This window comes from Eurosta solidaginis, chromosome 3 (assembly GCF_040869045.1).
Source record: "Eurosta solidaginis isolate ZX-2024a chromosome 3, ASM4086904v1, whole genome shotgun sequence".
NCBI lineage: Eukaryota > Metazoa > Arthropoda > Insecta > Diptera > Tephritidae > Eurosta > Eurosta solidaginis.
In genome coordinates this window covers 122,258,014-122,269,241 of record NC_090321.1, presented here as the reverse complement: position 1 = coordinate 122,269,241, position 11,228 = coordinate 122,258,014, and the positions used below count along the sequence as shown (strand labels likewise).

The following is an 11,228-nucleotide window of genomic DNA, read 5'->3' as shown; positions in this document are numbered from 1 at the left end:
ACAAAAAAAGTATATATATATTAGAGTGACAACAAAACATATGGGATTTGCAAAAGTATTGAATTTTTTCGCTCCCCGCGCATTTTTTGATAGCTTGACAATAGAAAATAAGATCTGCATAAAAATCTGACCACCTGTAGTGGGAAATAGCCACGCGCATTTGACCTAAAGTTCAAAAATTGACCTAAAAATTATGTATGGCTTTAGAGACCAATATCTCTTTAAACAATGATTTTCGGAGAAATAATGTGATAATCATTTTTATACAAAATGAAACTGGGAACATATTCTCCATATGATATTTATACCTACCGTTATCCTTTCAGGACATATTGAGTCCTTAAAGTGAAATTTAAATTTTTTTATTTGTTAAAAAGGCAAAAATAAATATTTAAAAAATAGAGAATTGCATAAACTATACATCATTTAATAGTTTTTTTAAAGTAGTTTTACACATCGTAAATTTTTTTAATTTACATGCACTATTATAGTCAAGAAAATGATTTAAAATAAGCAAGCCGCATTTTTTCAAACTTTTGTTTTAATGACATTTGCATGAGATATGTCAAATAACACGTCCAGAGAGTCAGTAAAATGTTTTTTTGCCTTACCACATTTCAATTTAATAATTTTGTTGTATTGATTTAAACGCCTTTTAATCATTTTCTCTATTCCATCTTTTCTTTTGGTCGGAATTCCGAATTTCGTATAGACCTTAATCAATCTATTGGACAAAATAGGAATGCTTTCCTTTGCCGTTTTATGTTCATCACGAATCAAGTAAAATAAATAGCTTAACACATCTCTTCTGCTTGGAAGCATATTTCCATTCAAAGAGTTTTTTTTCCAGCCTGTGTTTAAAAAAGATACTCTTACATTATGCAATAGAAAAGCCTTACATAGCACTTAGCTCGTAAGATATTATTAATACCCATATGACACTACTTTATTTTCGTGTATTTTTTCTTGTATTTTATCTTCAATTTTTTTGTCGCACTCCCTCCTAATACGGCTTCAGTACTGGTGTAAGTGTGTAAACTATATTTCAAAAAACTAACGAAATACAAGAAAAATACAACCTAGTTCATTAAAAACCAAACGAGCCAGTTTGTTTTCCGATAGGTTTTTTGACATTCGGCCGCTTTTTCTTTATTTTTTTCTGAAAAATGAAAATTTTGTTTTTAGTTTGAAAATTTGGTGCATAAAAACACAATTAAAATGAACTTTCTTGTGAAAAAAATGATCCATTAAAGACCGAAATAATTTTCGCGTGTTATTTGTATTGTTTTTATTGTTAAAAATGTTAATGTTAAAATAAAATGTAAAACATAAACAAAAACATGCCAAACTCACTAATTATAGGGAAATAGTGGTCTCGCTTTTTCATGATAGAAATTGTTTTTGTGTTTTGAAGTTCCGATAAAGTTTCGTCAGTTTTTTTAGCTTGGAATCCAAGCAAAAACAAAGTAGTGTCATATATGCTTAAATAATTACCAATTAAGGGAATGCATCTGGATCTTAATGCCATTACAATAATAGTTTTAAAAAAATTTGAATAAAACTTTTTTGAACTGAATATAACACACTTATGGGCACTATCGCTACAAGTTCACTTTAAAGAAGGCTCAACACACTATTGAATGAGCTGAAATAGTTTCATAACCTACTAAAGGTAAGATCATACCTAGCGTCGCGTCACGTAAGAGCAGCGTAGCAGCACGTCACGACCAAATATTTTTTTCATGTATTCTTATGGAGCATATCACACTTAGCGGCAGAGGAACTGCGCGTCGCGTCACGTAGCGACAAATTTGAGCAACTACCCTACAAGACGGAGGTAACCAGTTCACCCACACATTCAAAGCTTTTTTCGCTCTCCACTAACACATCGACGTTTCATGCTGTCATCGAAATGACAGTTCATTAATTATTCCGGAAAAATTGAAACGCAAAAAAAATATAAATTGTTTACAACGAAAAATATCTTGTGCTTTTAGTTGTGACATGTGACGGAAATTAAAAATTTTGTTGCAGAGAACACCTTTTTGCGTTGGCGACCTTCGCCCAAAATAACATTAAGTTAATATGAGTTGTGACATGTGACGGAAATTAAGAATATTGCTGCAGAGACCATCTTTTTGCGTTGGCGGCCTTCGCCCAAAATAATATTAAGGGTAAAGTTTTACAAGACGGTACACCACCTAATTTAAAAATATCAAATAATAATAAAAACGGAGCTCGAAGCGCGCCTTTTGATTCCACGTTTGATAATTTTTGATAAAAATTGGGTGGTGCACCGTCTTTTAAATCGTTACCATATTAAGTTGTATAGAATCGACGGGATGGCCTACAAGGTTTTATGTCAACTAAATCGCTCCCGATATGGTCGGGCTAGTACCTTAATGGTTCCCGGAACGTACCCGATCTGCATCCGGCAAAGGACCACCAAAGTCCATAACGGGGAGTGTCCTTATCGCTACAACAACAACATTATTTACTTTCTGATTTTCATTCATACGTATGTGCATTTTTAAATAATAAAAAAAATGTTATATTATTCTAATAGATAGCATCTCCGCCGGGTTGCGATTCAGCTCAGAATATGCCAAAATCAAAGGAAATCTACAAAAACAAGGTACTTTACAAGCAACATGCTTTGGAATACGGTACCAAACTGGTTGGATGTATTTCCCTAAAAAAGGCTGGAACTACGCATCTTGGTTTGCCAGTATTTGCTTCGGTAATTTATATTGATTTGTAGTGATTAAAAATTGCAATAGTAGATAATGTAATGTGAATTAAAATTGAATAGGTAGCCGGAGCAAAAAAGGCAACTGATCGGCCTGCAACTGTTATTTATGTGGTGCCACCGGGAGCTGCTGCTGCTATCCTAGAAGCATTAGAAGCAGAAATGTCTTTGATTTTTTGCATCACCAAAGTTGTGCCATAACATGATAGGGTTCGCGTTAAGCACGCTCTCTTAAGGCAAAAAAAAATCGCGTCTAGTCAGGCCCGATTGTCCAGGAATCATCGCACCAGAAAGGGTAAGTAAATTGGCTACCATATTAAATATATAAGCAACATGTATGAATTTTTTAGTGATAATTTGTCATGCTTTTGTTGATAATCAACTGAAGAATGCAAATACGACAGAGTTCGAAGTTCATGTGAAAACCAATTAATTTTTTAAATTAGCATTTGGAGAGAAAAATACATATGTATGTATGCATAGAACTGCATAGAAGGGGAGGAAAAATGAATTATTATCAGTAGATTTGCAAGATTTTTGTCATTTCCCCTGCATCGCAGTTGTCATTACATTGCGTTAAGAGAGGACATCAACACCTTACTACCCACAGCCAGTTAAAATTATTGTAAATTTTGCTCTTTTCATCACTGTTTCAAAACGTGGAAAGTTATATATCGAGCATTCCATGGAGAATGGTGCATTTTAGCAGACTTTCGCATTGCCGGCATTATTAATATTCAATCCCTAGAAGGTTTAATGTAGTCATATCAATAGTTCCCGAGATGGTGGGGCTAGTACCACAATGGTGCTTGTTACCGTGATCCATCACAAAATCAGTATGAGTTGTTCGATACTATACCCAGCTTTTGCATGTGACTGTTCAGTCTACAGTGTCTTGTAAGAATAGCCGTTGGGGTTCTTAGGTTATCTTTTTGAGAGGCCTATTAATGCCCTATATCGAGTTGTCCTGTAACCCCCTAACAGTAACTTAGATTGACTCAGGCCTGGCATATTGCGCCAGTGTTCTTCCCTATTTCCCTTTCTTCTACTAATAGATGCCCCTGTGAGCCAACTGGCAGGAACGGCTCGGTATCGATGGGTCATGCAGTTGCTGCCTCTCTTACCGTGTTGTCCGCCTGTTGTTGTTGTAGTAGCAGTTCTTCGCCCCATCCAATAGGTGCGACCGATCACAAATTGTCATCAATGTCCTCTAACGGGAGTCCAAAGAACCTTTCTGTTTCAACAGGGGTGGGCCATAATGAGAGGAGTGTTAGAGGCGTTGGTTGCACAATACAGTTAAAGAGATGGTTGGTGACATGTGGGGACACATTACAAGCAGGACAATGTTTTGTATGTCGGGGTTGATTGTGGATAGGTAAGAGTTTAACCTGTTACGTTATCCAGCTCGAAGTTGGGCTAGAGTGACTACTCTCGTTTCCCTAGGGAGAGTGCGTTCCTCCTCTGCTAGTTTTGTTCTTTGAGTACAGTAATCACCGGCATAGAGGCCCGACGCCTGTTTGTGGAGTTCACTGAAGACATGCTTGTGTTTTTTAGCTTCAAACGGCTGTGTTCTCAGGTGCCGTATTTCCTCATAATGTAATGAGGCCGTGAACAACAAGAGCCACAAAAGATTTATAAAAGTTTCGAGGACGCTGGATTTTGGAATCTAGCCCAGAGCAACCTGTCCGATGCAACCATCCCTTGCACGTGAAACACTGACAAGAGTATTTATTTTTTTAATTTAATTTATTTATTATTACGGCTGTTTAGGCCCAAAACTTAAACTACTAAGTACAATTCATTGTTATAATCACTTATTTCTATTGAATATGCTGTTGGAATGCCATGTGATTCCGATCAGCATATTTACTAGCGTGACAGAGGGACGAGTCAGTGCTCCCAGCTTAAGGCAACAAAATTTGGAACTTATATTTTTCAATTATATGTGTATTTTAAGCTTTCGGAATGTATTAGTCTCCGATCAATGAAGCTAAACATGTCTTTGGATGTTGGAAATTGAAAATAAGTGTATCCAATCACCCCTCAACTTTGTTTAGTAAAGACGCTGTCGGAATGCATGAAGATTCCGATTAGCACAGCTCAACATATAATGGGAGGTTGAAAAGGACGTGTTTCCAATCCCCCTTGCTCCAACTTTTATTTGGCCTTATTTTCGTTAATTTTGTTACACATTATATAATTTTATTGTTATATTTATGCTGTCGGAATGCGAATGATTCCGATCGGCAACAGTAAATACCAGCTGGAAATACCGAATTCCAGTGAAATTAGTTGTTGGAACTGTCTGGAGTTACAGGTGGCGACCGATTTTCTTTTCCTTAGGGCCGGATGCATTGTATTTTGCTGCTACCATTATTACCATTCCCTTTTCGCGCTCCAGTATCGGTATATCATGTAAAAAAATAAAAGAAAAAAAACTATCTTATTGGAAGGGTTTTACAATGCTCCAATAAACTTTTTTTAAAAGTATTGAAGTTATTACTACTTTTTATGTGATTAGGAAGTTCATTGAAATATTTCAGGCCCTTATATATATGACCGTCCTAAAAAGATTCTTTTCCGGCAAACGCAGCAAACCCATTTCTCAGTACTGGGGTCAGGAGAAGGACCCGGATTGGGGTCGATACCTTCCCGGAAGAGGAGAGTATGGCGCAGACCCGCTGCAAGGATCTGCTGGGGGGTTGACAATTTGTGGGAGAGACGCAACAAATTAAACATGGAGTCCGCCTGCTCATTGCCCCCCACTCCCCTGTGGCCTAGGACCCAGGCCAACAGTACTACGTTGTGTGCTCCTAATTGATTCAGCTTTTCTACGCACTGAAGGACAAGTGCTGACTTTATTTCGAACGCCGCAAGTGCCTTTAGTGGAACCTGACTGCCTGACTGAGTATGGCAATTGTTTCTTTGGGGTATCAGCGCTGAAGGTTCAGCTTAGCGCACTAACTTATGGCGAATACTTCCGCTCGAAAATGCTCGGATGTGCTTTTAGAGTTACTGATATTTTGGTTCTGGGTCCGAAAACTCTGGCTCCAATCCCCTCTGGCGTCTTCGAGCCATCTATGTACCTTCCGATCTTGAGCCTAGTAATACATTGCACCCGCCTATACCTATACAGCCGTACCAAGAGACGGAGCAGCCCATTACATATTGGCACAACCGGAGCACTGCTGGACATCCATCCTATATGAAAGCTATGCATTCAAAAGTGTTTGTACCAGTGACTGGTGCACACCGAACTGGACCAATGTATGCTATATTGAGGCCTGCACAAATACCAAGCTATGTTTATGTAAATAATGTTACTGCTAATGTCAATTTGCACGGTTGAGCACATACAGTACCTACGTTTATACAAGGTGGAACACTGATTCTTATATTTTTATTATCATTAAACTGTAGACTAGACTCATGACGGGTATTCTTACTGGACACTGCCTCCTGGCGTCACATGCCTTTAAATTAGGCTTGGTCAGTGATAGCAGATGTAGGAAGTGCGAGTTGGAGGAGGAAACGATCGATTTCATTCTGTGCTCGTGCCCTGCGCTTGCCGGGCTAAGGCTCCAGCTGACAGATGTCAGATCTAGAAGCAGCAAGTGGCTTAAGTTCTAGGAAGCCGCTAACCCGCTGGAGCCATGAGAAGCGTGGGTGCACTTTGGGTGTCCCAAGACAAGTTCCGTACCTGCTCCGAATAATTTGATAGATAGATAGATTAGATAGGGATCTGTTCTAGGTCCAAATCTTTGGAATGCGGTGTATGGCGGGGTGCTACAAAACCACCTTCCCGGAGGCACGGAAATTGTCGGCTATGCAGATGATATTGTCGTAGTAGCAGTGGCCAAGAAACTTGATCTGCTCCAAGCATTATGTAATGACGCCATGGGAAGAATAGAGGAATGGTTGACGAACACGGGGCTGGAGATGGCTAGCAATAAGACAGAAGTGGTTCTGATGAGCTCAAAGCGGACTGTGGATGAGTTGGTCCTAACCATAGGAGATTTTCAAATAAATTCAAAGCCCACCTTGAAATATCTAGGAGTAATCATTGACTCAAAACTAACTTTTAGGGAGCACTTCAGGGCGGTGGGGGACAAAGTTTCTAGAGTTAGTGGAACCCTAACGCGAATAATGCCCAACATCGGCGGCCCAAGCGAAGCTACCCGTCAGCGATTATCCAACGTAACCAGCTCTATAATATTATATGCAGCACCAGTATGGCACAGATCTAAAACGGTCCACCAAAAAGATATACTAGCAGCCTACCGCATTACTGCTATACGAATAGCATGTGCTGTTCCGACGACGCGATCCATGTTTTATCCAGGAAAATCCCAGTAGATCTACTCTCAGGTGAAATGGCCGATCTGTATGGCATTGGATTCAGCCGACCATCTGAAGATGCGAAGAAAACCGCAAGGTAACGAACAATAGTTAGGTGGCAAGAACGGCGGGAAGATTCGAGAAAAGAGCGCTGAACCTTCATGCTAGTCCGGAATATAGCGGAATGGTACGAGCAAAAACACGGCAAACTAAATTACCATCTCACACAGATATTGAGCGGGCACGGTGGCTTGAAGGAATATCTACATAAGCGTGGGATAGAGGAGGATCCTTTCTGTCCAAGCTGTCCGTCCGAATTGGAAGGCGCAGAACATGTAATATTTCACTGCCCTCGTTTTCACGGTGAAAGACTGTCTGTAAACAGAGTTTTTGGAGAGGAACCTTCCATTAGGAATTTAGTTCCACGAATTTGCGGACAAATAGATTGTTGGATTGCTGTGAGCAAGATGGCCTTTATAGTAATGACGAAATTGATGATGCATGCCGAAAGGGAGCGTAGAGAAATGCGCATACGAAGTAGTGGCGACTAAATCGCCTTTGAAGTTACTTTACCAGGTCCTGATTCTAGTTATCTGAAATTTCTCTTGTGCCTTTGGAAAAGAGCTATGTGTGGAGCCCTATTTATGGAACACTTTTCGGCTTATATTAAAAACTTTTAATCTATTCTTACTGATATGAGTTTCTTTTTCATTCTAGGTAATTTGATTTTGACGATGTGAGGATAGAAATATCCCAAATATTCCAGCTGTGGCTGTAAGAACATACATTTGCTCAAATTAGAAGAAAACTGCACGGTTGAGCACATCCAGTATCTACGTTTATACAAGGAGGAACACCACACTACTTTCACGGGGATGTAGCCACCGATCACGTTGTTGTAAGAGCTTATTTTAAATATGTTATTCATAAACACTGATTCTAATATTTTGTTTTGGTTTTTACTTTAGAGTCAACCTGTTATATAAGCGATGTCAGCTATGCCTGTAACTTAAGCGCCTTCAGATGTAATAGTTACCGCGGACGCGGTCACAGGAGTAGTTCACTACGTGGGGATTACACTAATCAAGGACTTTCAATATCGGAAGGATTTCCAGCACTATAACACACCAACAATATGTGCAATCAACCGAATAAATTGTACAACAAACGTTAACACCACATCATCAGCCAGCAACAACAACAACAAACGCAACAAGTTGAAACTTCTAAACAATTAATGACTAGTGAACCACCAACATATCCGCAATATGCGCAAACATCAACACCAACATGTGTCGCCTACTTTGCAACACGGTGAAGATGGCCAAGGCCATTCTGATTCTAATACTGAAAAATTTATCATGAGACAATGCCCAATGTATGTATTTCAATTAAATTCAGCACATTGTTGGAAAAAGCATCTAAACTTTATGCATCGTGTAGAGAAACCAGAACATTTACAATTTAAATGTAACGAACGTGGTGCAAAATGTAAATTTTGTGTTATTCAAGCAGCTACACCAAGCTTCAACAAATTATTGGACCATGAGATTTCTCATATGCCTAATAGTCATTATTTAAAATGTAAATTATGCGATTGGAAGACGAAAATACATTCAAGTATGAATTTTTATTTACGTGTACAACACGCTGAAACAATTGATGTAACAACGAAAAGTTTAGAATTGAATGTTTGTCCATATTGTAATCACAATGGTATTTACGCAAACACTTAATACATCTTTTCTATGTTTAGAATGTGGTGAATAATTTAGAACAAATACAAGTTTACGTGTACACCACAAGATTTGAACGGAAATATCTTGAGGGTATGGTTACACCTATGTGGCATCTACAAGATATTTATAATTACTAGTATGGAATGAATCCGGATATGGAAGAAAACGGAGGTGACGAACCACCATGCTTCTTTGGATTCTGGTGATACTCCTGACATGCTTCCTAATTTCCCTACGTCTGATGTTACTATACCTACCAAACTAATATGACTGCAAACTGATGAGCAACACTACCAGCGCAGGAAAAATAAGAACTTCAAAACAAGGTTTCGGAAAGAGCACGACTATGAATAGACGTTAATGTATTTATATAGTTTATAAATATAAAAATTCACATATGTAAAGTTCGCTAGAGTAATAAGGCAATAATTTAAATTCTAAAAAAACATTGTATATATGAATAATTTATAATTAAATATTATCTGAACATAAAGGACGCGTTTCATTCATAGAAAAAGCGATTTGACAGAAGGTAACCGATAGACCAGTTACCCGTATTGTTGTTGTTGCATATGTTTTGGTTAGCGATAACGAAAACATAACTGATGAAGTAACTTAAAAATTTAAATAACATCGAGCGAGAAGGAATGTCGAAAACACAATAGGTAAGAGCGAGAAAGAGAGTCACACGTACACTATTTTGAGAGAGCTAATGCGTTACCTTTTTCACGACAGCAATGTAAAAGTCATTAAGACGATAATTGGTGAACAAGTTATTGATGACGATTAAGTAATCGATTAGGGAACGGGTACCTGTCTTGTAGGGTAGGCAAAACTGACGCGCCGCTGCCGCTCAGAAGCTGCTTGGTATATCACACTTCGCGGCATGTTATGCCATTTTTAAACCACTATATGCTTAAGCAACAACAAATATTTTGCCGCGACGTGCCGCTCTACTGCCGCTTTAGTGCGATATACAAAATTATGACGTACAGTGAAGCGACGCTGCTGTTACATGCCGCGACGCTAGGTGAGTACGTACATACCTACAAGCCTACTAAGATATTTTCGGTTTGGTAAAAAACAGTTTGAAAAAATGCGGCTTGCTTATTTTAAATCATTTTCTTGATATTTCTGATATGTTCCCAGTTTCATTTTGTATAAAAATGATTAATACATTATTTCTCCGAAAATCATTGTTTAAAGAGATATTGGTCTCTAAAGCCATGCATAATTTTTAGGTCAATTTTTGAACTTTAGGTCAAATGCGCGTGGCTATTTCCCACTACAGGTGGTCAGATTTTTATGCAGATCTTATTTTCTATTGTCAAGCTATCAGAAAATGCGCGGGGAGCAAAAAAAATCAGCACTTTTGCATTTGTGGTCACTCTAATATACTCTAATATATATATATATATATATATAACTGAATATACATACAAAAGAATACACATATTTCAAAAATGACTGCAAAAGCATAAATCAATAAATTACAAAGGTGGAAACTACAAAAAATTTACACAAAACAAATATGAAATCAATTTTTTCTAAAAATTCAAATATATACTTCGTTGCCTAATATTAAATTCTAACAAAATTCGCATTTTCAACTAAGTACATGGAAACTTAATTTCTACGCAGCAAAACAAAAACAAAGTTAAAAGAAAAAAACAAATAACAATTTCGTAAAACACACAACTTTTAAATAGAATAAAACCACAATTTTGCTTATATACATATATATGCTGGTGTGTACAGCTAACAAAAACGTTAAAAAAGCCAATCGCATGGTTAACGGCACATAATCATATAAAGTTCCATTTCGGAACCTCCGGAAAAGTTGTACATATGTGCAAACCCTACTGCGCCCCAAACACCAATTCCAAGAACACGTATTTTTAGGTTAGTTTTAGTTTGGTTCTTTTATTATATGTTGGTTTTAGTTTAACAAATGTTTTATTAATTTACTTTACACTTGTTTAGTTTGTACGATTAGATTAAATATTTTAGGTTGATTTTATTTAATAGTTTTATTCTGCACACCTGCTTGCCTTTTTTGTCCAAAATTTATAATAATTGTCTGTATAACATTTTTGATGGCAGTGATGTGGACACCAGTTGTATTTGACATGCGCGTTGCCACCTGTACGCGCCTGTCAAATACAACTTAAGGGCCAATCACATAGAGTACCTTATTATATTCTGGTGTAAGGCTTATGTTCCTTATATCACCCTTCCTTTTCAAAAGAAGAATTTGGCAAATTAAACACGTGTGCCATTTTCTTCTTTTGTATTCTATTAATTGGTTCGGATGAACGAAAATATTAGGGTGTACCTTCCTTTTTGAAATTCGTTCATCCGGAGCAATTTTATGACTATTTAGAATATTTTAATTAAAATTT

The 11,228-nt window shown here is 37.5% G+C and overlaps 1 long non-coding RNA gene across 2 annotated transcripts; it reads left to right on the top strand.

Annotated features, from left to right (window-relative positions):
* The first annotated feature begins 1,838 nt into the window (after positions 1-1,838).
* LOC137244267 (uncharacterized) lies at positions 1,839-9,295 on the top strand. Of its 2 annotated transcripts, none has more exons than XR_010950864.1 (5): positions 1,839-2,174; positions 2,567-2,740; positions 2,813-3,044; positions 7,805-7,985; positions 8,056-9,294. It is a non-coding gene; the product is annotated as an uncharacterized lncRNA (long non-coding RNA). The 2 variants fall into 2 exon arrangements; XR_010950866.1 differs by lacking the exon at positions 1,839-2,174 and adding an exon at positions 2,497-2,518 and having other exon boundaries at positions 8,056-9,295.
* The last annotated feature ends 1,933 nt before the right edge of the window (positions 9,296-11,228 follow it).